Source organism: Palaemon carinicauda, chromosome 38 (assembly GCF_036898095.1).
Source record: "Palaemon carinicauda isolate YSFRI2023 chromosome 38, ASM3689809v2, whole genome shotgun sequence".
Classification (NCBI taxonomy): domain Eukaryota; kingdom Metazoa; phylum Arthropoda; class Malacostraca; order Decapoda; family Palaemonidae; genus Palaemon; species Palaemon carinicauda.
The window spans coordinates 15572286-15596285 of record NC_090762.1 but is presented as its reverse complement, the minus strand read 5'-3'; the positions used below and the strand labels follow the sequence as shown (position 1 = coordinate 15596285).

The 24000-nt window shown below is 44.0% G+C and overlaps 1 long non-coding RNA gene across 3 annotated transcripts in view; it reads right to left on the bottom strand.

Annotated features, from left to right (window-relative positions):
- Window positions 1-24000, bottom strand: part of LOC137630433 (uncharacterized) — a 109082-nt gene that overhangs the window by 50339 nt on the left and 34743 nt on the right. For 2 of the 3 annotated variants that reach the window (XR_011041708.1, XR_011041710.1), the window contains exons 1-2: window positions 23315-23467; window positions 8907-9103 (exon numbers count right to left, since the gene is read on the bottom strand). This is a non-coding gene — a long non-coding RNA (uncharacterized lncRNA). Of the gene's footprint in view, window positions 1-8906; window positions 9104-23314; window positions 23468-24000 lie in introns of those variants that run through there. The other variant, XR_011041709.1, reaches the window with a different exon arrangement.

Here is a 24000-nt window from a genome sequence, read left to right as displayed (position 1 = left end):
AAGGTGATCAAGCTCCGACATGGACCACATCACCTTGGCAGAATTTAAAGCATGCCTTCTTGCAGAGTCCACAAGAGCAGAGAAGTCACCTTGGGAGGAGGCAGGCACTCCTAACCCCAAAGGTTCCCCTGTCTCATACCACATACCGGCCTTGGAAGCGAGCCGAGATGGTGGAAAAGAAAAGGTGGTCTTGACAGCCTGTCTCCGTTCCTTCATCCAATCATCCACCTTAGCGAGAGCTTTCCTGGCCGAAATTGAAAGTTTCATTTTGATGAAGGCCGAAGACTTAATAGCTTTCTTCCTGGTAAATTGAGACTGAGGAGAACGAGGGGCCGAAGGTTGAAATTCCTCCCCATAAAGTTCCTAAAGAGAGCGAGAAAGAACCTTATAATCACTAGAAGAGTCGGCAGGTTTTTCTTCCTCTTCCGAAATATCTTCGAGGTCCTGCTCAAGGATAACATCTTGAAGAGTTGGGCTGCAAGCAGTCTGGCACCGCGAGCTGTTTGAATCCTGGCGCCGAGCGCCGCTAACATCCAGTCGGCGAGAAGCGGTATCGTCACGATGACGAGAAGCGGTATCGTCACGATGACGAGAAGCGGTATCGTCACGATGACGAGAAGCGGTATCGTCACGATGACGAGAAGCGGTATCGTCACGATGACGAGAAGCGGTATCGTCACGATGACGAGAAGCGGTATCGTCACGATGACGAGAAGCGGTATCGTCACGATGACGAGAAGCGGTATCGTCACGATGACGAGAAGCGGTATCGTCACGATGACGAGAAGCGGTATCGTCACGATGACGAGAAACGGAATCGTCCTGAAGATGCAGGCTGCCTTCGTCTTGAAAATGCAGATTGCATTCGTCCTGTTTCCTAAGAAACGAGGCGGTAACGTCCTGGCGTTTTGAATGAGAAACTGAATCGTCCCGGCGCCGAGACCGAGAGGCAGTATCGTCCTAGCGCCAAGAGAGGGGGGGGGGGAAGGAAATTCCTGGCAGCGTGCCAATGAAGAGGGTGTTCGTTGTCGTACTGCCGACGAAGTGCGCAGAGGTTTCTTGGGAGAGATACTAAGTTCTCTCTTAGAAGAAGATATCTTAACAGGTAAAGAGACGTCCTTACGTCTGACGGACTGTGAAGGGTGGCTGAAAGCTTGAACTAACGATGAAAGTTGTTCCTGCATAACAACCATGAAAGCTTTAGCAACCTCCGCTGGCTCTCGCGGTGCCGAAGAAGGCAGTTGTCGTACGGCTTGACTGGCCGCGCTGGCAGAAGCAGCAGGGAGTTTAGCAGGATCAACTGGGCTAAGGACTCTGTTTCGCCCTCTTAACAGGAACAACAACGAAATCGTCTTCCAAAGGATCAGGTTCTCGGCTACTCGAACCGGGAGAGGGAGAGCGAGACTGTACATCCCGGTTCCACCCTCTCTTCATTCGTAACGCCAATTACGTCTGGGAGAAGGATCAGGCGAAGACACAAACGTATCCGACACGCCTTTTCTACGGCGGTCAAGAGCAGCCTGGGTGGTCGCAACAGGAATGTCTGAGGCGACGACTGACCGAGAATAAGCACGTCTCACCCCCTTTCGGCTTTCGACGTACCTTCTCCCTTGGTCCTGGGAGCTTGGTAGAGGTCTAGACCTATGGGTATGACAGATTCGATCAGCCGCCACCTCCACTGCACTTTCACAAGCACTAATTTCACTTACACCCTTACCTTTAAAGGCCTCCAATTGTGCTTTAATGGCCTCTAATTCAGCAGCTAATTTAGCATACCCAGGGTCATCCGTAGGCACAGATCCTGTAGAAGGGGCAGGATTTAAATCATTCGAGGAAGGAATAACTTCCAAAGAGGTTACAATTAAAGGGTCAATAGATAAATCTAAGCTAGGCTCACTACCAGACTTTGACTTTGATTTAGCTCTCCTAACTCTATCAACTTCAAGTTTGTGCACATAGCGCTTCATAGCTAACCAATTATCATCATTTAAAACCTCGCATTCCTTGCACCTATTATCTAGACCACATTCAAACACCCTGCAACCCATACAGATAGTGTGAGGGTCAACCGACACTTTCGGTAACCTCACCTTGCAAATATCATTCGCACGAATACGAGAATGAACTTTTTCACTCATGATAAGAAAGGAAAAAAGACAAAAAACAAAAACAAACACGATTGCCAAATCCCAACACAGAGTACTTCACCAAAAACGAAGTCCAAAAAGGCGATGAAGGGAAAGCGATCCAAAAAAACTCTAAATGGCGGACCAACGATGTTGTCGATCCGGCCGGCAGAGATAATCTGAGGAACAGAAAACAGGAATGATTCCAAGTACCACCCTGTAAGGGTTGTTAACCATCTAACCACACAACCACCACAAGGCGGTTGCCGCGATTTCCGATTAAATTCTGCCGGAGTCGAAGACTCAGCAACTATATATATGTATAACTGCCAGGTAAGTACTACCGTATTCATAAAAAGGAAATTTGGTAGATTAAGCTATGCTGGGTTGCTGGGCAACTGCTGCGCATGATGGACTACACTTGTATCAAGAGTTTCCCCCGCAATATTTCTGATTAAGACTTGCAGGGCTGCAGAGGTGGAACCATTGGTAAATGACTCACATCTGTATAGCTAGGAAAAATGACAAATTCATAGGTAATTTGTATTTTTCCTAACTATACAAACCTTAGCTATTTAATATGGGTTATTACTTTCGGCGTAGCTGAAATGACGAGCCATTAGAATTTTAACAAGGGTTTACTACCCCACCACTAGTTAGCGGGGGGTAGGGAGGGTAGCTGGCTAAACCCCTCCCCCACACACACACACACCTATGCTTGAGCTCACTTTGTTTAGAGGTAGGACTTCACGGGGGATAGGGCTGGCGGGCAAGTTTGATTAAATAGCTAAGGTTCGTATAATTAGGAAAAATACAAATTACCTGCGAATTTGTCATTTTTTCCGTAACTGAAATACAAACCACGCTATTTAATATGGGTGACTCACCCCTTAGGAAGGATGGCAAGTCCCAGCCAGTACTGGCTTTTGGCTTTGCCCGGGGACTCAGTATCTGAATGTGTCAACACTCAACAATAAGGAGTCCCTGCACCTCGCTAGAACCTTGCTATGCAAGGGCTGCGGCCTACGTAAGCTGTGTGTGAAGGTTTGAAGTGTGACTCGTCCTAGGAAGTTGATCTGTGGTCCTTTAGATGGAAACTTTAGGCTAGGACTCTCCCAATACCACCTCGTCAGGGTATGGGGACGCAACAGTATTAGCTTAATACTAGGAACAGAAGGAAACATGGTTTACCTGCAGTGGTTCGGGGTCAGCTGTGCAGAGAATCCAGGATGCTGCTTTCCCCAAGAGAGGGGAGGATGAAGAAAAGAATAAGGGCAAGACATACCTTTTCATTCATGCAGACTAAGACCGGGTAACTATGCCCTCAACCTTCTGCTACTTGTCCATTAAGGAGCCTGAGGTTTTAAATCAGCTGTTGTGCAGCCACCACAGGGCCGATAAGAGAAGGTATCGAGCCTCCTGTGGGTCACGTCTTGCAGGTAGTGGGCTGTGAAGGTCGTCTGATGCTTCCACAGCCCCGCTTGTAGAAGCTGCATCACTGAAAAGTTCTTCTTGAAGGCCAGGGACATAGCTACGCCCCTGACATCATGTGCTCTAGGGCGACGTGATGGACTAGGGTCAGGATTCAGGGACAGATGGATCACCCTACGAATCCATGCCGAGATGGTATTCTTGGTCACCCTCCTCTTAGTTCTCCCAGTGCTCACAAACAATGCCTGCACTTGGGGACGAACTGCAGCCGTTCTTTTGAGATATAGCCTCAGACTCCTTACTAGACACAGTAGGAGATGGTCTGGGTCATCTGTTACAGAACGAAGTCTCGAAATCTGGAAAGAGTCGAACTGAGGGTCCGGCACTCCCGGATTCTGAGTCTTAGCAACAAACTCAGGGACGAATCTGAACGTTACCTCTCCCCATCTCCTTGAATGGGCGATGTCATAAGAGAGATCATGAAGTTCACCGACTAACTTGGCCGAGGCCAAAGCTAGTAGGAGTACCTTCTTTCAAGTTAGGTGGTAATCTGAAGCCTGGCGTAATGGCTCGTAGGGAGGTCTCTTAAGAGACCTGAGAACTCGAACCACGTTCCATGGAGGAGGTCTCATTTCAGACTGAGGGCAGGTAAGTTCATAACTTTGTATGAGTAGGGAAAGGTACAGCGAGGAAGAAATGTCCACTTCTTTGAGCCTGAAGGCTAGACTTAAGGCTGAACGATAGCCTTTCACTGCCGAGACTGAAAGGCGCATTTCTTCCCGCAAATATACAAAGAACTCCGCTATTGCTGGAATACAGTGAGCCCTCGCTACTTTGCGGTTCGACCATCGCGGATTCACGACTTCGCGGACTTTTTTCATTACGCATGTATATATCATAAAAGAAATATAAAATATAAAAGAAATATATCTACTACAAATGTAATGGATGTGCATCTTTTCCATGAACCTTTTGTATGTACTGTATACGTAGTACTGCATCCAATAATGTTCTTTGTTGCAAAAATCACATCTCGAATAAGCGTACATATCCCACAACAAAACAAGCGTAAAATAGCGTACGTAAAGCATATATAATACCTTGTATTTGAATTTGTAACTACTACGTAGCATGTAAGACGGACTGTGATTGGTTCTAGTGCTAATAGATGACGAATCAGCTCCCAAGTTTTGTAATCTAGCCTGTGATTGGTGTTTTGACCGCTTCTCCGATCCGCAGCAGCCTGGCTTTTCTCTGACCAGTAGCATCTTCTCGCGGGCACTTTGTTTGCCGCTCTCTCGCCGGGTAAATGCTGCTACGTTACTGTGTAACTTTAAACTGTGCTGTGCGTGACTGTTTGAAGTTGAACTTTTTGTTGAACTTTCTGTTTAACCCCTACAATGGCTCCCAAGTGTTCTGCTTCTACTAAGGCTGGTAGAGAGCTTAAATGCCACAGAAAAATGATGACGATTGCTGAGAAGGTGACACTTCTCGATATGTTGAAAGAAGGCAGAAGTTACGCGGCTGCAGCCCGCCATTTTGGAGTGAATGAATCCACCGTTCACTACATTAAGAAATACGATGCGAACATTAGAAAGATGCGGCAGCAACTTCCAATCACAATGTTCTTCCAACCTCGCAAAAAAGAGCCAGTTCCTCCTGCTACTATGCCTTCAGAAGAAATTGAAGAAGTGTCCCAGGAAGAAGTTGAAGAGGTGTCCCAGGAAAAGACACCTCCGTCTGAAGAGACGTAAAATACTAACATTGGCTGCACAGTAGAAGACATCAGCTTCATCATCATCATCATCATTTCTACTGTGCAGCAAATTCATCGCCATCATCATTCAAGTTTTTCTTCAACTTCTTTCGTGGTGAGTACAGTAACAATCTTTATTTTTTTATACTACTTTAATAATCTAACATTTTAATATTTTTGCCTGTTTTAGTTTAAGGTACTGTAGTACATGCATTAAGTGTTCTGTACATTAAAGGGTAGTTTGTTAACAGTACTACGTAAAGGGAAGGTTTTAAAAGTCTGAATATACATGTTAAATAAATACGTAAATATGGTGTCCCTACTTCGCTGATTTTCAGCTATCGCGGCCGGGTTTGGAACCTATCTACCGGCGACTGTTTGACCACAGCCCCCAACTGGATCAGGTCAAACAGGGCTTCCTTGGAGGGCGAGCCCTTAAGCCCCAAGGAAGCCCAAAGCTGGAACAAATCATTATTAGACATAGTTTGGTCATATTCATCAAATTCCAAATTATCCTCCCCCGGACGAGAAGAAGGAACTGCCACGCTAAGGGAGGCAACGCCCTCTCCCGCACCCCGAGGTCGGGAAACGCCACTAGAGCCTGTGCTACTACTCGGCAGTCTCTCAGGAGAGACCGATCGAGTGGGAGCTTCGGAGGAGTTCGGGCAGCGGAAGAGGAGTCTTTAGAGCCTTCCTTCTTCAAGGTTGCCCCTGAAGGAGAACAGTCTCTCTTGGACTTCTTCTTACGCCGACGGCCGAACTTCTCCCACTGGGACGCAGACCACTCCCTACACTCACTGCAAGTATTCTCCCTATCACACCGTCGGCCTTGGCACTGCGGGCAAAGGGTGTGAGGATCGGTGTCCACCGCAGACATGAAGGTCCCACAAGGGTGGCCAGCGAGTCCAGGGAACTTGTGCATAACGACGATAACGGTCGAGGCCAACTTCCAAACACACAGAAACTAGAAAAAGCAAAAACACAAATTAAGGCTGTCATTAACAAGGACGAAAACAGCAACATCTGTACTTCGTCTGAGCCAAAAGTGAAGTGAGACAACTCACCGGTGTGTGGAGGGGAGGGGTAGCAAGCTACCCCTTCCCTACCCCCTGCTAACTAGCGGGGGGTAGTTGACCCTCGTTAAAAATCTAATGGCTCGTCATTTCAGCTACGCCGAAAGAAAACCCTATGTAAATAGCGTGGTTTGTATTTCGGTTACGGAACAAATACCATTTGGGTCTACACCTCCATAAGCATCAAGGTCCATCAACAGAGCTTTAATTTCATGAGATCGAAAAGCTAAACTAGTTAGTTTAGCCCCAGGAAAAAAGGAATGAGGAAGTTCACATTTTACATTACTCTGTTTACTGTCAAAAACATCAGACAAAAGGGTTGCCTTTTCCTTTGGACAGTGAGTGACTGAGCCACCTGGTTTTAGTAAAGGAGGAACTGTTGCATCTACACTAAAGAGTGCAGATTTAAGGGTAGACCACCATTTATGTTCCTGAGTTGTACTAGAAAGGGTTTCTGTCATGGTTAATTATGTATTCCTTTTCAGTTGAGGCATAAATTCTTTGAGCAACAGCTCGAAGCCGAGTGTAGTTATTCCAGGTCAAATCTGATCTGTTACCCTTACAAAGATAATAGGCCTCCTGCTTCTCCAAATAAGCAAGTCTACAATCATCATTGAACCACGGTTTGTCCTTCACTCGATACCTTAGCACACGACAAGGAATACACCTATCAATTATGTTGACAAGATTCTCATTCAAAGGGACAACAGGATCTACACTACTATAAAATTGTGACCAATTCAAGCAGAAAAGATCATGCAAAATCCCATTCCAGTCTGCTTGAGATTTCATATAAATTTTCCAAGAGTATGATACATCAGGGACAGGCTACTCAGTCTTCACTACTAATGAAATCAAGGTATGATCAGATGTCCCGACTGGAGAACCAACCTTACTAGTTATAACGCCAGGGGGGTCATTGTATACGAGGTCCAAGCAATTACCAGACCTGTGAGTAGCTTCATTTATGATTTGCTCACAGCCTGATTCCGAGGCAAAGTCTAAAGCTCTTAAGCCATGGCGATCGGTAGGAGATATAAAACTTAACCACTCCCTATGGTGAGCATTAAAATCACCAACAAAGACAAAGGAAGCCTTTCTATCATCATCTTGTGTCTTAGCCATAATGGTAAGAAGACATTCGAAGATAGAATCATCCATATCTGGATTCTGGTAAATGGAACACAAATAAAAGTTGTTATGCCTGCCACAAACTTTTATTACCTGAATCTCATGACATCCACATTGATAGTAGGACTTATGAGAAGCAGGGTACTCTGTCCTAATATACACCGCCATTCCCCTGGCCCTAGGGATGGCATCACGTTTCAACATTATTGGCTTCTTAAAACCAATTAAAAGGAACTCAGAGGAGTGCCTCATTTTAGAAACCAAAGTTTCTGAGCACAAAAGAATATCATACTGTCTGTATATCACTCTCCTAATGATGAATTCCGGATGATACGTGTTACACTGAACATAATAGAAGACATCTTGGCACACACTAAATGTACTCAATGCGTTGTCAATGAAGAGGAAATGATACTGTGTCCCTGAAAAGTGTTTTTATGTGCACCCGATTAATTTTTGATGTCCATGGGCTGTTGGACGGAAGCCCAAATGATGAAGATTATGTCACAGTTTAAACAAAGGAAGATGATATGCCAACCCAAGATCTTGTCATTAAGTGACATTGGAAACCAAAGCACGTGGGACTAGTCAGTACAGAACAATGCACCAGGCAACACAATCAAAAGGATTTGGTGAAACTGTTTCATAATTACCACAGCTTGCTGCAACTTGACACTGGTATGGTAGAGAGAAAGCTACCCACTAGGGATCCTGGAGATGGAACTGTGACTCTACTTAAATTTGATCCTGGAGATGGAACTGTGACTCTACTTAAATTTGTGCATGGTAAGATTTACAGTACACTTTTACCTGCGACAATATTGACAAAGGATTCAACACTTTATGGAAGTAACATGCAACACAAATAGCATGGTTACAAGGAGACATGATGATGAAAGATTCATTGTCGTCCAGAGTGGAATCCCTTGAGGTTCCTAAAGTGATGGAACACTTTTAAAGTAGGGTAGAAAGAGAGGCATCTAAAATCCATAGAAAGTACAAATGAAGAGTGGTACAAAAAATCAGATGTGAAAGAATCAGTAGCAAAAGCTACAGCCCAAGACATGGCATTCTTTTTCAAGTGTCAGGATGAGGGAGACCTTCAGGAAGCCTAGAGTAGCTGTAACCAAAGTTACTGAAATCTTACCTGAGATGACAAGTATCAGTTACATGCCCATTATCCAGGCACCTACCCATGAACAAGATACCATACTGAACACAGTAAGTTCAATAATAATAATTATAATATTGATAATTATTATACTAAATGCAAAATATATCAATGAAATAATCAAGACTATTAATATTACAGTATTACATTTATTACAATCATCACTCAAGATTTACTTCATTTTAATTATTGTTAATACTATTACTACTAAAATTTACCAAAGATCAATAATGAAGAATTTTTACTGTGCAATTGTGTTTATCGTCTTTTGGTGAGGATGGGAGGTGGGAGGCTCATCCATCATAATGCTGGGCTGATATATAATCCCACTAATGCTGAGGTACTTTCAGACTTGTCAAACCCAAGTTAACTTTCCTGATATAGATGTCCCAACGAAATGGAATTAACCAAATCTCTGAAAGAGAAAAGGAGCCATTAATTGAATCATAAAACAGCAGCTTACTTGATGGCAATAAAAGTATAAATATTTCAACAAAGGTTTCAAAAGGCCCCAGTATTTAAAGTATAATAGCTTGTATTAAATGTGTTAAATGATCAGGCAAATAAGAAACATCTCTGAAATTATAAAATTTGACTAATTCATTAGACATATCATTGGCAGGGACAAATAGGGATACTTTTACCTAAATTAATTTGACTTTCATATGACATTTGTAGCTTATTTAGAGCAATTTTAAGGTAATCAAAATATGTAATTTCATAAATCACCAGGAAAAGGCTGCAGAAATGTTACCTCACAAAAATAAATTTCTTCAGTAGAACTGCAAATTTTATATAATTTGTATTTTCCTAGCTACAATACAAACCTGAGTCATTTAACAGGGTTACTTCTACTGTAGTTTTGTTTTCTACAGCCAGACAATCAAAAAGAAATTTGGTAGATTAAGCTATGCTGGGTTGCTGGGCAACTTCTGCGCATGATGGACTACACTTGTATCAAGCGTTTCCCCCGCAATACTTCTGGTTAAGACTTGCAGGGCCGCAGAGGTGGGACCATTGGTGAATGACTCACATTTGTATAGCTAGGAAAAATGCAAATTATATAAAATTTGTAGTTTATTCCTAAAAGGATACTAGCTTCCAAGTCATTTAATGGGGTCTTCCTTAGGTTGGAGGAAGTCTCCATGAGGAAGTAGGTCTGCCCTTATTCCCGAGATACAATTACTAGGGTAATAACAAAAGATCAAAGTGAATTATTTGAGAATAGTGCAACCGCCTCGTACGAGACAATGCCTTCCATTCTATTCCAAATAACTCAACCAGGGTGAAGTGATATGGACAGTAAGTGGCCTATAATATTAATATATGCAATATATCATCATTACATAAGCCAAACAAGATATTCTTACCTGCATTAACAAGATTTTAAGACAGGGCTACAAGTTCGATCAAATTCTCCATTTGCCTTTAAACTCATTAACACCCTTATAATGCACAGAATAACTGATGCCTGGGATAGAACCATTTACTAGTTCCATGAGAGCTTAGATTAGACTATTGTTTGTGCTGCGACAATGAATCCTATGGAAAAAGGTGTCTAAGGACCTGTGTGTGCAATCCTTAAGGTATTGGTTTGTAAAAGTGGTTTGTCTCTTCTAGACTCCTACTTTTAGGACTTAAGCTACCGAGTGGTTTTTGCAGAATAACAAGTTGCAACAAGACCACGTATATCATGTGCTTGAGATGGGGGTGGGGGGGGGGGTGGGGGGGTGGGGGGGGGGGGGGGCTTGGAAAGGCTTCCCCTGTGGACTTGTAGGCTTTCATGATAATTTCATGTGAAAGCTGAGATGTTGAAGGAAGGGGGTGTGACTGTACTTGAATGGTTGGTGAGATTGTTTAATATGTGTTTTGTGTTGTCAATGGTACCAGTAGATTGGGTTTGTGCATGTATTGTACCACTATATAAGGGTAAGGGAGATGTGCATGAGTGTTGTAATTCAAGAGGTATTAGTTTGTTGAGTGTAGTTGGAAAAGTGTATGGTAGAGTATTGATTAATAGGATTAAGGATAAAACAGAGAATGCAATCTTGGAAGTACAGGGTGGTTTTAGAAGAGGTAGGGGTTGTATGAATCAGATTTTTACAGTTAGGCAGATATGCGAGAAATATTTAGCAAAAGGTAAGGAGGTGTATGTTGCGTTTATGGATCTGGAGAAAGCATATGATAGAGTTGATAGGGAAGCAATGTGGAATGTGATGAGGTTATATGGAGTTGGTGGAAGGTTGTTGCAAGCAGTGAAAAGTTTATACAAAGGTAGTAAAGCATGTGTTAGAATAGGAAATGAAGTGAGTGATTGGTTTCCGGTGAGAGTGGGGCTGAGACAGGGATGTGTGATGTCGCCGTGGTTGTTTAACTTGTATGTTGATGGAGTGGTGAGAGAGGTGAATGCTCGAGTGCTTGGACGAGGATTAAAACTGGTAGGCGAGAATGACCATGAATGGGAGGTAAATCAGTTGTTGTTTGCGGATGATACTGTACTGGTAGCAGACACAGAAGAGAAGCTTGACCGACTAGTGACAGAATTTGGAAGGGTGTGTGAGAGAAGGAAGTTGAGAGTTAATGTGGGTAAGAGTAAGGTTATGAGATGTACGAGAAGGGAAGGTGGTGCAAGGTTGAATGTCATGTTGAATGGAGAGTTACTTGAGGAGGTGGATCAGTTTAAGTACTTGGGGTCTATTGTTGCAGCAAATGGTGGAGTGGAAGCAGATATACGTCAGAGAGTGAATGAAGGTTGCAAAGTGTTGGGGGCAGTTAAGGAAGTAGTAAAAAATAGAGGGTTGGGCATGAATGTAAAGAGAGTTCTATATGAGAAAGTGATTGTACCAACTGTGATGTATGGATCGGAGTCGTGGGGAATGAAAGTGATGGAGAGACAGAAATTGAATGTGTTTGAGATGAAGTGTCTAAGGAGTATGGCTGGTGTATCTCGAGTAGATAGGGTTAGGAACGAAGTGGTGAGGGAGAGAACGGGTGTAAGAAATGAGTTAGCGGCTAGAGTGGATATGAATGTGTTAAGGTGGTTTGGCCATGTTGAGAGAATGGAAAATGGTTGTCTGCTAAAGAAGGTGATGAATGCAAGAGTTGATGGGAGAAGTACAAGAGGAAGGCCAAGGTTTGGGTGGATGGATGGTGTGAAGAAAGCTCTGGGTGATAGGAGGATATATGTGAGAGAGGCAAGAGAGCGTGCTAGAAATAGGAATGAATGGCGAGCAATTGTGACGCAGTTCCAGTAAGCCCTGCTGCTTCCTCCGGTGCCTTAGATGACCGCGGAGGTAGCAGCAGTAGGGGAGTCAGCATTATGAAGCTTCATCTGTGGTGGAAATGTGGGAGGTTGGGCTGTGGCACCCTAGCAGTACCAGCTGAACTCGGTTGAGTCCCTGATTAGGCTGAAGGAACATAGAAAGTAGAGGTCCCCTTTTTGTTTTGTTTCATTGTTGGTGTCGGCTACCCCCCAAAATTGGGGGAAGTGCCTTGGTATATAGATAGACAAAAGAAATGGTGTTTCTGAAAACTTTCTTCTTAGAATGCCCAGTGCTCACAAACAGATTGGAGATTCTGGGCCTAGGGTACTGCATCCTCTTTAAATATTTACGTACTGCACTTATAGAGCATAGTAATATGTCATCCAGGTCATCAGTTACCTCTTTGAGAGACAAGATCATGAAGAGTCACATCTGATATCATTATTACCCAGATTTTGGGTTTTGGCCACACATTCGGGAACAAAAGACAAAGATGGGTCTCTCCATCCTCTGGAATGTAACATCAGTTAAGATATACCATGCAGTTCATTCACTCTCTTAGCTGAAGCTAAGACAAGAAGGAAAACCATCTTCAGGAACAATCTCTGTCCTAGGCTTTATGCATATATTCATACAGGGGTCTCTTCAAGGCCCATAGGATCTTGGTCATATCACAAGAGGGAGGTTTTAGTTCTTAAGGAAAGCATGACTGCTCGAAACTCCTTATCAAGGCTGAGAGTTCCTAAGAATCTGAAAGGTCCAGTCCTCTCAGTTTGAATACTTGGCTTAGGGATGAGTGGTAGCCTTTCATCACAGTGACTGAAAGGGCCTTCTTGTTCCTTTGGAACACTAGTGTCTGCAATCAGGGGAATAGTGGCGTTGAGTGAAGTGATATTCGCCCTACGACACCAATCACAGATTTTCCACTTTGCCTGGTAAACTGCTGCGGAGGACTTTTGGATGTATCTGGAAAGCTGCTTTGCAGTTATTCTTGAGAAGCCTTTCTTTTGGAGGAGACGATGGATAGTCTCCAGCCGTGAAGGGACAGGCAATGTATTGCATCATGCAATTTTCTTATGTGAGGTTGGCAAAGCAGGTTTGGCCATTCTGGAAGTTCTCTAAGTATTTCCCTGAGAAGTTCCAGTAGGTCTGGATACCACTTCATTGCTGGCCACCTTGAGGGCACTAGCATTACTCTGACTCTCTTGGATGTTCTGATTCTGTTCAGTGACTGACACATCAAACAGAACGATGGAAAGGTGTAGAAGTCTTCCAGGCAATGTACTGCATCATGTAATTTTCTTATGGGAGATTGGAGTAGCAGGTTTGGCCATTCTGGAAGTTCTCTTGGTATTTCCCTGAGAATTCATGTAGGTCTGGATACCACTTAGTTGTTGGCCACTTTGTGGCCACTAGCTTACTCCCTTGGATGTTCTGATTCTGTTCAGTAATTGACAAATCAGACAGAACAATGGAACGGAGTAAAAGTCTAGATCATCCCATGAGTGCTTAAATGCAAATTCCATCGCTGCAGCTTGATCTGGGACTGGAGAGCAATACACCGGGAGATTATGATTCAGTTAGGTGACAAATATGTCCAGAGATGGGGAACTCCACAAAGACACAAATCTCTTTGCCAATCAAAGACTATCCTGAATCAACCGTCGTCAGGGATAGACCTCACCGAGAGAGCGATCGTTTGGGACTGTACCCACTTGAGAATCTCTACTGTAAGTTGCATAATAGGAGAAAGGCTACGCCTCCTTGCTTTTACATTTAGGTCATTCCCATGGAGTTGTCTCATCAATACCACAGAATGACCTGACAGTCTTTTTGCGAAGTGGAGTAATTTTAGTTGTGCTGCTTTCATTTCCAGGAAGTTTGGGAAGTTTATCTTTATGCTCAGATATTCTGACCATTGGCCCAAGATCTGTTCCCTCCCTAGATGAGTAGCCCAACTCTGGCGAGATGCATCTATGAGCAGAAAGATCTGTGGAAGAGGATCCTGCAGGGGTGTTACCACTAGCAGGTTCTCCTCATTCAGCTAGCACAGGATGTCCAATATCACCTAATGTGGTACTTGTAGCAGGGTTGCATGATGGTCTGATACTTGTGACCACTGGGTCCTAAGAGCCCACTGCACCAAACGCAGATGCAATCTCTCCGGGTAGACAAGTTTCTCTAACGAGGAGAGGTGACCAAACAACTTCTGCCACATCAGAGCAGACAGGAGGTTCTCTTTCAGGAAAGTTGCTACCAAACTCCTGAGCCTTGCCACTCCATCTGCAACAGGGAAGGCCTTAGCTTGCACAGAGTATGTCCATGCCCAGATACCTGATGGACTGGTTGGGAACGAGGTTGACTTCTGCAGGTTCAGTTAGATCCCCAACTCCTTGCCCAGATCCAGCAGTAGGTCTTTGTGTTTTAGCAAGAGAGCTCAGGCTTCTGCCAAAAGAAACGAGCCGTCTAGGTATCTCAAGAGCCTGATGCCCATGGCATGTGCCCAGACTGAGAGAAGGACAGACTTTAGTGAAGACCTGGGAAGCTGTAGACAGGTCAAAGCACAGCACCCTGAACTGCATCAGCTTGTTGAAAAGGAAACCTTAGGTATTTCCTTGAGGCAGGATGGATGGGGACTTGAAAGTAAGCATCTTTCAGGTCTACAGTCAGAATGTAGTTGTTCCTCCTGATAGCCTGCAAAATGGAGGTTGGGGTCTCCAACTTGAACCTTGTTTGTAAAATAGAAAGGTTCAAGAGGGAAAGGTCTATGATGGGTTTCCAACCTCCCGTCAGCTTCTCTATCAGGAAGAGATTGCCGAGAAATCCTGGAGAGTCATCAAAGACTTCCTCCACTGCTTCTTTGCTTAGAAATTGGGAGACTTCCTCTGGTAGGAGTAGATGTTTTGATGATCCTTTCATATAATATGGTTGGATCCAATTCATGATCAGAGGAGATGGACAGTCTATGATGGGGATCCAGTATCCTGAACGTAAGACTTCTACCGTCCAAAGGTCAGCCCCTAAGTCCTGCCACCTCCTATGGCAGGTGCACTGTAGGCATGCACCGCTAGTGGTAAGCTGGGGGACAAGGCCTCCCTAATGTGAACCTCTGCCACCACTTTCTCTCTGAACTGAGGGTGGCTTCTTGGAGGATAGTTAAGTCTAGCATTCTGCCTACCAGGCTGTTGTCCATCTGTGGGAGGAGAAGGCGTCTCTGTTGGAGGGGGGGGGGGGGGGGGCTTAAAGCATCTCTGGCAAAGCAGAGGTAGTGGCAGAAATTTCAACAATCTACTCCCTTTTAACAAATTTTCAGTTGTGGCAACTTGTGAGTTTATGAACTCATGTGTCCTACCATCAAAAGTTCGGTCCCTAAGTCCTGCCACCTCCTTTGGCAGGTGCGTTGTAGGCATGCCCCACTAGTGGTAAGCTGGGGACAAATCCTCCCTAGTGTGAACCTCTGCCACCACGTTCTCTTCGAACTGAGGGGTGGCTTCTTAGACGAAAGCTAGGTCCAGCATTCTGCCTCCCAGGCTGTTGTCCCTCTGTAGGAGGAGAAGGTGTCTCTGTTGGAGGGGGGGGGTAAAAGAATTTCTACCAAAGCAGAGGTAGTGGTAGAAATTTCAACGATCTACTCGCTTTTAACAAGTCTTCAGTTGTGGCAACTTGTGAGTTTAAGCACTCGTGTCCTTCGTCTGATTGGAAAAAGGCACATTAAACCAAAGTCTGAGGCTCTGAGACAGCGGGAAGGTATCATTGATGCTGCACAGTTTATTAGCAGTCTGCGCTAAGGGAGGCTCATCCAAACCTTTTAAGGTGTGGATTTCGGCTCATGATCTTAATAAAATGATAGGTTTGCAAGCACAACACAAGGCCTTATGGGGAGGTACATCAGCAAAGCTTGTGCTCAAACAGAGATTTTCTTGGGAGTTATCAATAGTAATGATGTCCCAGTGAGAAATTTCTGTCTTAGCAGAGCTCTTTACTCCTCCTCCAACATCCTACCTTTCCCTTGAGTAATAAAAGGAACAGGCGGCGGAGAAGAAATGAGAGGAGTCCAGTTCACTCCCATCATGAGCGTTTATTTCTAGGTCGGGATTGGAAAACAGTAGTTAGTCTCTCTCGGAACTTGTTTTATGAGATGGGAGAGTTCTCAAAACTCTATCCTATCGAATGTCTACGGCGAGGGCCACATCTTCGTTGCATGCCGAACAGTTTTTCTTCATCTAATGGAGAAGTAATCCTCGGGAAGGGGGAAATTATCAACGCACCTTATCTGATTTCTGTACCTGAAAAGAATTTTCTGTAAAAGAATTTTCTGTAAAAGAATAGTGTTCTGAAGAATGCTTATCCTGATAATTATGATCGTCAGCCCGAGAGTAAGGACGGGGTCTATCTGGACGATTAATGGGTTGTCTCTTGCATAAGGCACATGGTTCTTATTTGCGTAGGGCGAGGTTCTATTTTGTTGGTTCCTGGCCAAGAGTTTAGAGAACTCCAGAGAAACTTTGGATTTATGAGGATATGCTTTATTACATCCTCTATTACTAGATGAACATATGGTTACATTCCTAGCATCATGAGGATGCAGAGGAACACACTGTCAATGAGCAGAAAATTAGAAAATGTCCATGAAAGTATGTTTATGTTCATCCGATTGATTTTAGGAGTCCATGGGCAGTTGGAAGAGGGCCCAAATGGTGATGTCACAGTCAAAAGGGAGGAAGCTGATATGCAGACCAAAGATCTTGTCAAAGTGACTAGAGGAAAGCACTGGAAACCAATGCATGTGGGACTAGCCAGTACATTGCACCAAGCAACACGATCATAGAGTTGGTGAATATGTTTCGCAAAGCAGGGCACATAATTAATAATATCAAAACTTGACACTGCTAGAGCAGATACTGCTACACACCAAATGGTAATGGTGCGACTCCACTCAACTTTGTGCATGGGAAGATTAACAGTAGACATTTTACCCATGACAATACAGTATTGACATGAATGATTCAACACTGGTTTGGCAGGGCAGCAACATAGTCCACAAGGAGACATGATGATGAAATATTTATGGTCATCCAAGAAGGAAAGCTTTGAAGTCCCTAAAGTGATGGAGATGCTCTTTCCAGCAAGGTTAAAAGTAAAGGCCTGTCCAAAATCCAATAGAAGGTGTGATATAACAAATTTGGAAGTACAGTAATTTGTATTTTTTCTAGTATACAAACCTGAAGCTATTTATAGGGGTATTACTTTCAGTGTAGCTAAAAGACAGGCCATGATCATTTTAGCGATGAATAACTATCCCATCCGCTAGTTAGCGGGTGTGGGGTGGGGTAGACTGGCTACCCCACTCACTCACACCTCTCGGCTAAGTAACCACTTTGGTTTATGGCAGGACTTCTCGGGGGATAGGGTGGAGGGACAATTTGCATAAATAACTTCAGGTTTGTATACTAGGAAAAATGACAAATTCGTAGATAATTTGTATTTTTCCTAACTATACAAACCTTAGCTATTTACCTGGGGTAATTACTTTGGCGTAGCTGAATGACGAGCCATAAGAGTTTTAACAAGGATTTACTACCCCGCCGCTAGTTAGTGGGGGGTAGGGAGGGGTAGCTAGCTACCCGGCCCCCCACACACACCGGTGAATGCTTCACTTTGCTTAGAGGTAGGACTTATCCCGGGGGACAGGGCTGGCGGGCAAATGTGTGTAAATAACTAAGGTTTGTATAGTTAGGAAAAATACAAATTATCTACGAATTTGTCATTTGTTCCGTAACTAAAATACAAACCACGCTATTTACATGGGGCGACTCAACCCTTAGGAAGGGAGGTAAGTCCCTGCCATACTGGCTTTGGCTTGCCCGGGGACTGCAAATTCGAGTGTGTAAGTACTCAAGAAATAAGGGGTCCCTGTTCCTCGCTAGCATGCTGTGAAATTGCTGGGGCCTACATAAGCTGTGTGTGAAGGTGAGAAGTGACTCGTCCTAGGAAGTTGACCTGGAGTTCTTCAGATGGAAATCTAGGCTAGGACTCTCCCAATACCACCCCATCAGGGTATGGGGACATGACAGTATTACACTTAAAACACTAGGAACACAAGGGAGCATAGCTTACCTGCAGGGGTTCAAAGTCAGCTGTGCAGAAAACCCAGGATGCTGCTTTCTCCAAGGGAGGAGAGGATGAAGAAAAGAATAAGGGCCAGACAGATCTTTTCATTCACGCAGAGTAAAACCAGGTAACAATGCCCTCAACCTTCTGCTACTTGTCCATTAAGGAGCCTGAGGCTAGACCAGCTGTTGTGCAGCCACCACAGGGCAGATAGAAAACGTATCGATTCTCCTGTGTGTCACGTCTTGCAGGTAGTGGGCCGTGAAGGTAGTCTGACGCTTCCACACCCCAGCTTGAAGGACCTACGTCACTGAATAATTTTTCTTGAAGGCCAGGGACGTAGCTATGCCCGACATCATGCGCTCTAGGGCGACGTGACGGAGAAGGGTCAGGATTCAAGGCCAGATGTATCACCTTGCGAATCCAGGCCGAGATAGTATTCCTGGTGACCCTCCTCTTCGTCTTCCCGGTGCTCACGAATAGCGCTCGCACCTGGGGACGAACTGCAGCTGTTCTTTTAAGATACAACCTCAGACTCCTCACTGGGCATAGTAGGAGATGGTCTGGGTCATCTGTTACACAAAGGAGACTCGAAACCTGGAAAGAGCCAAACCTAAGGTCTGGCACTCCTGGATTCTGAGTCTTGGCAACAAACTCAGGGACGAAGCTGAACGTATCTTCAATCTATTGTTGGATGGGTAATAAGCATAAAAAAGTCTACTACGGAGCAGTAATATCAAACAAACATACGGGCGTAGCCCGACCTAAAGTCAAGTCCGGAACTCAGTTGGAAAACGTTGAAAACGTTTGTGACGAAGATTCCTCCTCCTTAGGACGAAAACGTTCATACTTCTTCGTCTCCGATCAGTAAACTAGCATAAGTATTGAATGTTCCCTACTAGGGAAAAGATATGCTTATAAGAATTTTCCAGTCAATGTCATTGTAGGAGACTAAGACTTCCCATTGGGAGAAAGGAAGAAGTACCCATAAGAAGGCAGATCATAAATGCTATATGTTTGGTTACAGGAAAGTAGCCAAGAAATGTACTGAATAACCTGGTTTCAGTAAGGGATATGGGTATACAACTTAGTTCTAATTGTAAGATGTATATAGCGCAGAGTTGGTCGTACGCACCGAGATGGTCGCACGCGTAGAGCTAATTGCGCGGAAACGCTCCACGTGACAAGAGTCCAAAGATTCTCTGTCATAAGAGTAAAACTCTTGATGACGAGGGTCACGAGAACCAGAAGATTCAACGTGACCGCGTGTCCCCTAGAGGTAGCGCGACAAGGAGAGAACTCCCTGCTACGAGAACCCGAAGGTTCAGCGTAGCACTGGACGCGCTAGAGCGAACACACTATGCAACGAGAGTCGTTAAGACTCCATGTCATAAGAGTAAAACTCTTGATGACGAGGGTCCTGAGAACTAGAAGGTACAGCGTGATCTCGTGAACCCCTAGAGGTTGCGCGACGAGGAGAAAACTCCCTGCTACGAGAACATGAATGTTCAGCGTAGTGTTTGGCACGCGAGCCTACAGGCTCAGCGATACTGATGTTACGAGACCCTGAAGGGTCAACGTAACGGGAAAACTGCAGTGTCCCAGCTATGAGACCCCGAAAGGTTAGTGTGACTATAGGCGCAAGAGCCCGAATGCTCAGCGTAACCGGTGTTGCGACACCCCGAAGGATCAGCGGAATGGGAAACCGAAGTTTCCCTGTCACGAGACACCTGAGTGTCAGCGTGACTAAAGACACGAGAGCCCGAAGGATCAGCGTAACCTGCATTGCGAGACCCCGAAGGGTTAGCGCAACAGGAAACCGAAGTTTCCTAGTCACGAGACACCGAAGGGTAAGCATGACTGAAGGTACGAGAGCCCGGAAGTTCAGCATAACCATCATTACGAGAGCCCAGAAGTTCAGCGTAACCATCATTATGAGAGCCTGAAGGCTCAGCTTAACTGAAACCCCAAGGTTCCAGGTCGCGCGAACCCAAATGTCCAGCGTGACATAGCCCAAAGGACTCCTAAGGTCATGAGAACCCGCAGGCTCACGATCACCGTGAGGAGAACCAGCAGGTTCAAAAAGAAGTCTCCTCACAGCACGAGGAGGAGACCGTCCACAATGGAAGAGGGGTCACAAACCCTTCCACCCTACGATCCTCCGGAGAGGAACGTAGAGCAGACTCTGCCCGAGGGGGACACTGATCCAGCTCTAAAGAAACCTCCTACGCAGGGGAGGTTTGTTCTCCCGAAAGAGAACGTCGCTTAAGACAAGGCTCTCACTCTGCCCCTGGAGGAGAACCATAAGCCTAAGGGGAACGCCAATGCCAAAAGGTGGTCTTCTCGTTAGAACGAGACTCGTTCTCCCGAAGGGAAAACCTGCTTCAGAGAAGGCTTTGCCACCACCCCTGGTGGATCAGCAAACTCCTTGGCTTCGGAAACAGATTCAAGGCATGACCGACAGGCTGCAGCGCCTGCAACAACCCGCAGCTCTAACACAAAAGCCGAGCACAAGTTTTCTCTCGCGAACAACAGGAACGTTCTCCCGAAGGAGGACTCGCCTAGAAAAAGCTTTCTCCCAACTCTATGGGAAAAAAGTGTAGGCGTACAACATATGTTGGTCACTGAACAATATTTCTTGTGAACGAGAGAGAAGTACCTCCCGAAGGAGGATATCGCCTAAGACAAGCTTTCTCCCAGGTCTATGGAAAAAAGCATAGGCGTAATAATCTCTCTTGCAAACGAGAGAGAAGTTCTCCAGAAGGCCATCGCCAGCTCTATGGGAAGAAAGCATAGGCGTAAAGATCTCTCTCGCGAACGAGACAGAAGTTCCTCCTGATGAAGGAACAAGACGTGGACATGGTTTTCCCCAACTCATAGGGAAGAAGCACAGTCTTCGGCAATGAGATAGCAAAAGTAGATCTCGACGAGCAGTCAGCAACTCTTCCCGAAAGAGGAAAGGTTGCTGAACAGCTGAAGTAGGGAAGCTCTCCCTCGGAAGGGAGAGGCAGCCCAACTCTGGGAAGGTTAACACTTACTGTACTCGTAAGGGAAGGTTCTCCAACCCCTGGAGGCGAACCTCCTGGCAGCACTCTATGCTTCTCATCAACAAGCCTTTTTCAAGTTGAAGGTCAGCAACGAGTGCTACCTCGTAAGGTGGGCAGCTTACTACCTGCCACAGGAAGCGCAGAACATAGACCGAAGCGGCCGAGGCCAATGGCCTTGCTTTCTACATCGCTGCTATCAGTTAGAAAAGGAAATAAAAGTCGTGATAAATTACAATTCATAACTCCGCTGTATAACATGAACTATTCGGGGAATAAGTCGCCTTCCTTGTAAGAGAATTCCTCAAAAGGGAGCGGAACTGTTATAAACTTCAACTCTAAACACTGAAATAAGCTCACAGGAGTGTTGAGGAACTGCCGGCCACCCACGCAGGGGAGGGTGGCAAGGAAGGGGAGCAGTAGTACTAACACAATGACAACTCCCTTACGGCGGAGACCGCCGCATACATTGTCAACTGTAATTATAGTTACAAGTATTTATCATCATACGAGTATGTTTCCATTATATACATATATACACTCATATATATATGTACAAAGATAAAAACACACACAAAAGAATAAACTAAACAGAAAAACAATTAAGGCAAGTCTTTGTTAGAGAAAGAGGCAGCATGTCCGTCCTCTACCGAGCCATATAATAAAGTGGGTACTCAGCCGAGAGGTGTGAGTGAGCAGACTAGCCAGTCTACCCCCCCTCCCCCCGGCTACATAGCGGATGGGGTAGTTATCCCTTACTAAAATTATCATGGCTCATCTTTCAGCTATGCCTAAAGTAATACCCCTATAAATAGCGGAGGATTTGTAATTACGGCGGAACAAAGAATAATTTAAAACAGATACCGCTGAAGACATGGCATTCTTTCTCAAGCATCATGATGCGACACACATTAAGGAGGACTCGACAAGTTTCAACCAAAGTTACAGTGACATCTTACCCAAGACGACAAGCGTTAACCAGTTACAGTACAGTGAAATCTTACTCTAGACAACAAGAATCGGTTTCATCACAATTATCCAGGCACCTGCCCATGACCTAGGTACTCGTACTATACTCAATACTGTCGTGCCTAGATGCAAAAATGTGGCTAAAACACTAAGGCAGAATCAGGTTATTATCCCAATGGATGAGACATTGTTTTGTCAGGTGATAGAGATGAAGCAGAAAATGCCAACAGTACATGTATTGCCTTATTGTCATATTAAGTGGCTTTCGTACTGCTATGTATCAAGTGCGATTCTCAGATGGTGTTTAGGGAAAACCATCACATTTTTCACTGCAACGCTTCTATGAAGATTACAGACAAATAGGAGACATAGTTGCTTCTGCCCTCCACAATAACACCAGGTGGCAAAGGATCCCGATGACCCCCAACCTTACCCGTATCAATCATAATGTAAGCAATAAATTATTATTTACTTTTTCATATTTATTGCGATGTAATATTTTAATGACCTGGAAAGGTTTGTGATCTGCAAAGGTTTGACCATCCAGGCTGGGGTTTTGACCTGGGAAGGTTTGTGACCTGTTAAGGGGGATCCCCCCCCCACCTCAGGGTAGTGACCTGGGAGCTACTAGGTTAGGTTAGGTAGGGTTGTTAGGTCCTGTACCCTTTTACAAAACTCAAGAGTGTTAAATAATCACGTTTTGTTTCGTTTTCACACCCAAAACCCCGAGTTCCCAATGGGGGACCCCATTATCATAGGATATATATATATATATATATATATATATATATATATATATATATATATATATATATATATATATATATATATATATATATATATATATATATATATATATATATATATATATATATTTCTGAAACTATTCATTTGCGAAGTGAACGAGTGTCATTTCCGGAGTGTAATTATTTCTATAAGAAAAAGTAGTTTTTTCCTTAGGTTACATTACCCTGTAATAGACTACAATAATACCATTCACAAATAATCTAACTAAAATACTAGACTCCTATAGATTTAATTACAAAATTTCGTAACACTTATTAATTATGGCCGTATTTTTGTTAGAAATTAGTAAAGTTGTCATTTCTTTACATATATAAAATCCTAAATGTATATTTGTGCAATTATACAAGGGAAGTCCGTCTACATAAAGGTAATCTTCTTAGCATATCTATTCTCTACTAACACTTTTTACTCCCTTATATTACCAGTACTTACGTATGAAATTCTCGTAAGAAATAACTAAATTGTCTGATGAGATAAGGATAATCCGATAAAACACTTAGATAATTGTAACTGTAGATCGTACAGAAGACCTCAACTTCCATGGTACCGCAAATCACGAAGACGAAAAACTACTTGATTTCAGTATTGCACCCATTGCAGGTAGATGGCATTACAGTCAGTGTTGCCAGATGGGTTAGTATAAAAATTCCCAAAACTCATAAAATATCCCCAAAACAACCTAAAAATCCCCATTTCCACAAATATGTTCTCCTCTGTCTTGATCACGCAGGCTTTACTAAAATAGAAATTACTCAATATACTTCATATAAGCGCAAGCAAATTAATTGCAACAATATAAAAGTTTACTCGTCTTTTTTTCTTCATAGAAATTTGAACAGAATATCCCCATCAGACACCCAAAATCCCAAACTCTAGGGATAAATCCCCATACCTGGCAACACTGATTACAGTAATTCAAGTTTCAACCCTTTGTAGGTAGATGGCATTACAGTATTTTAATTTTCACCCGTTACAGGTAGATGGCATTACAGTATTTTAATTTTCACCCGTTACAGGTAGATGGCATTACAGTATTTTAATTTTCACCCGTTACAGGTAGATGGCATTACAGTATTTTAATTTTCACCCGTTACAGGTAGATGGCATTACAGTATTTT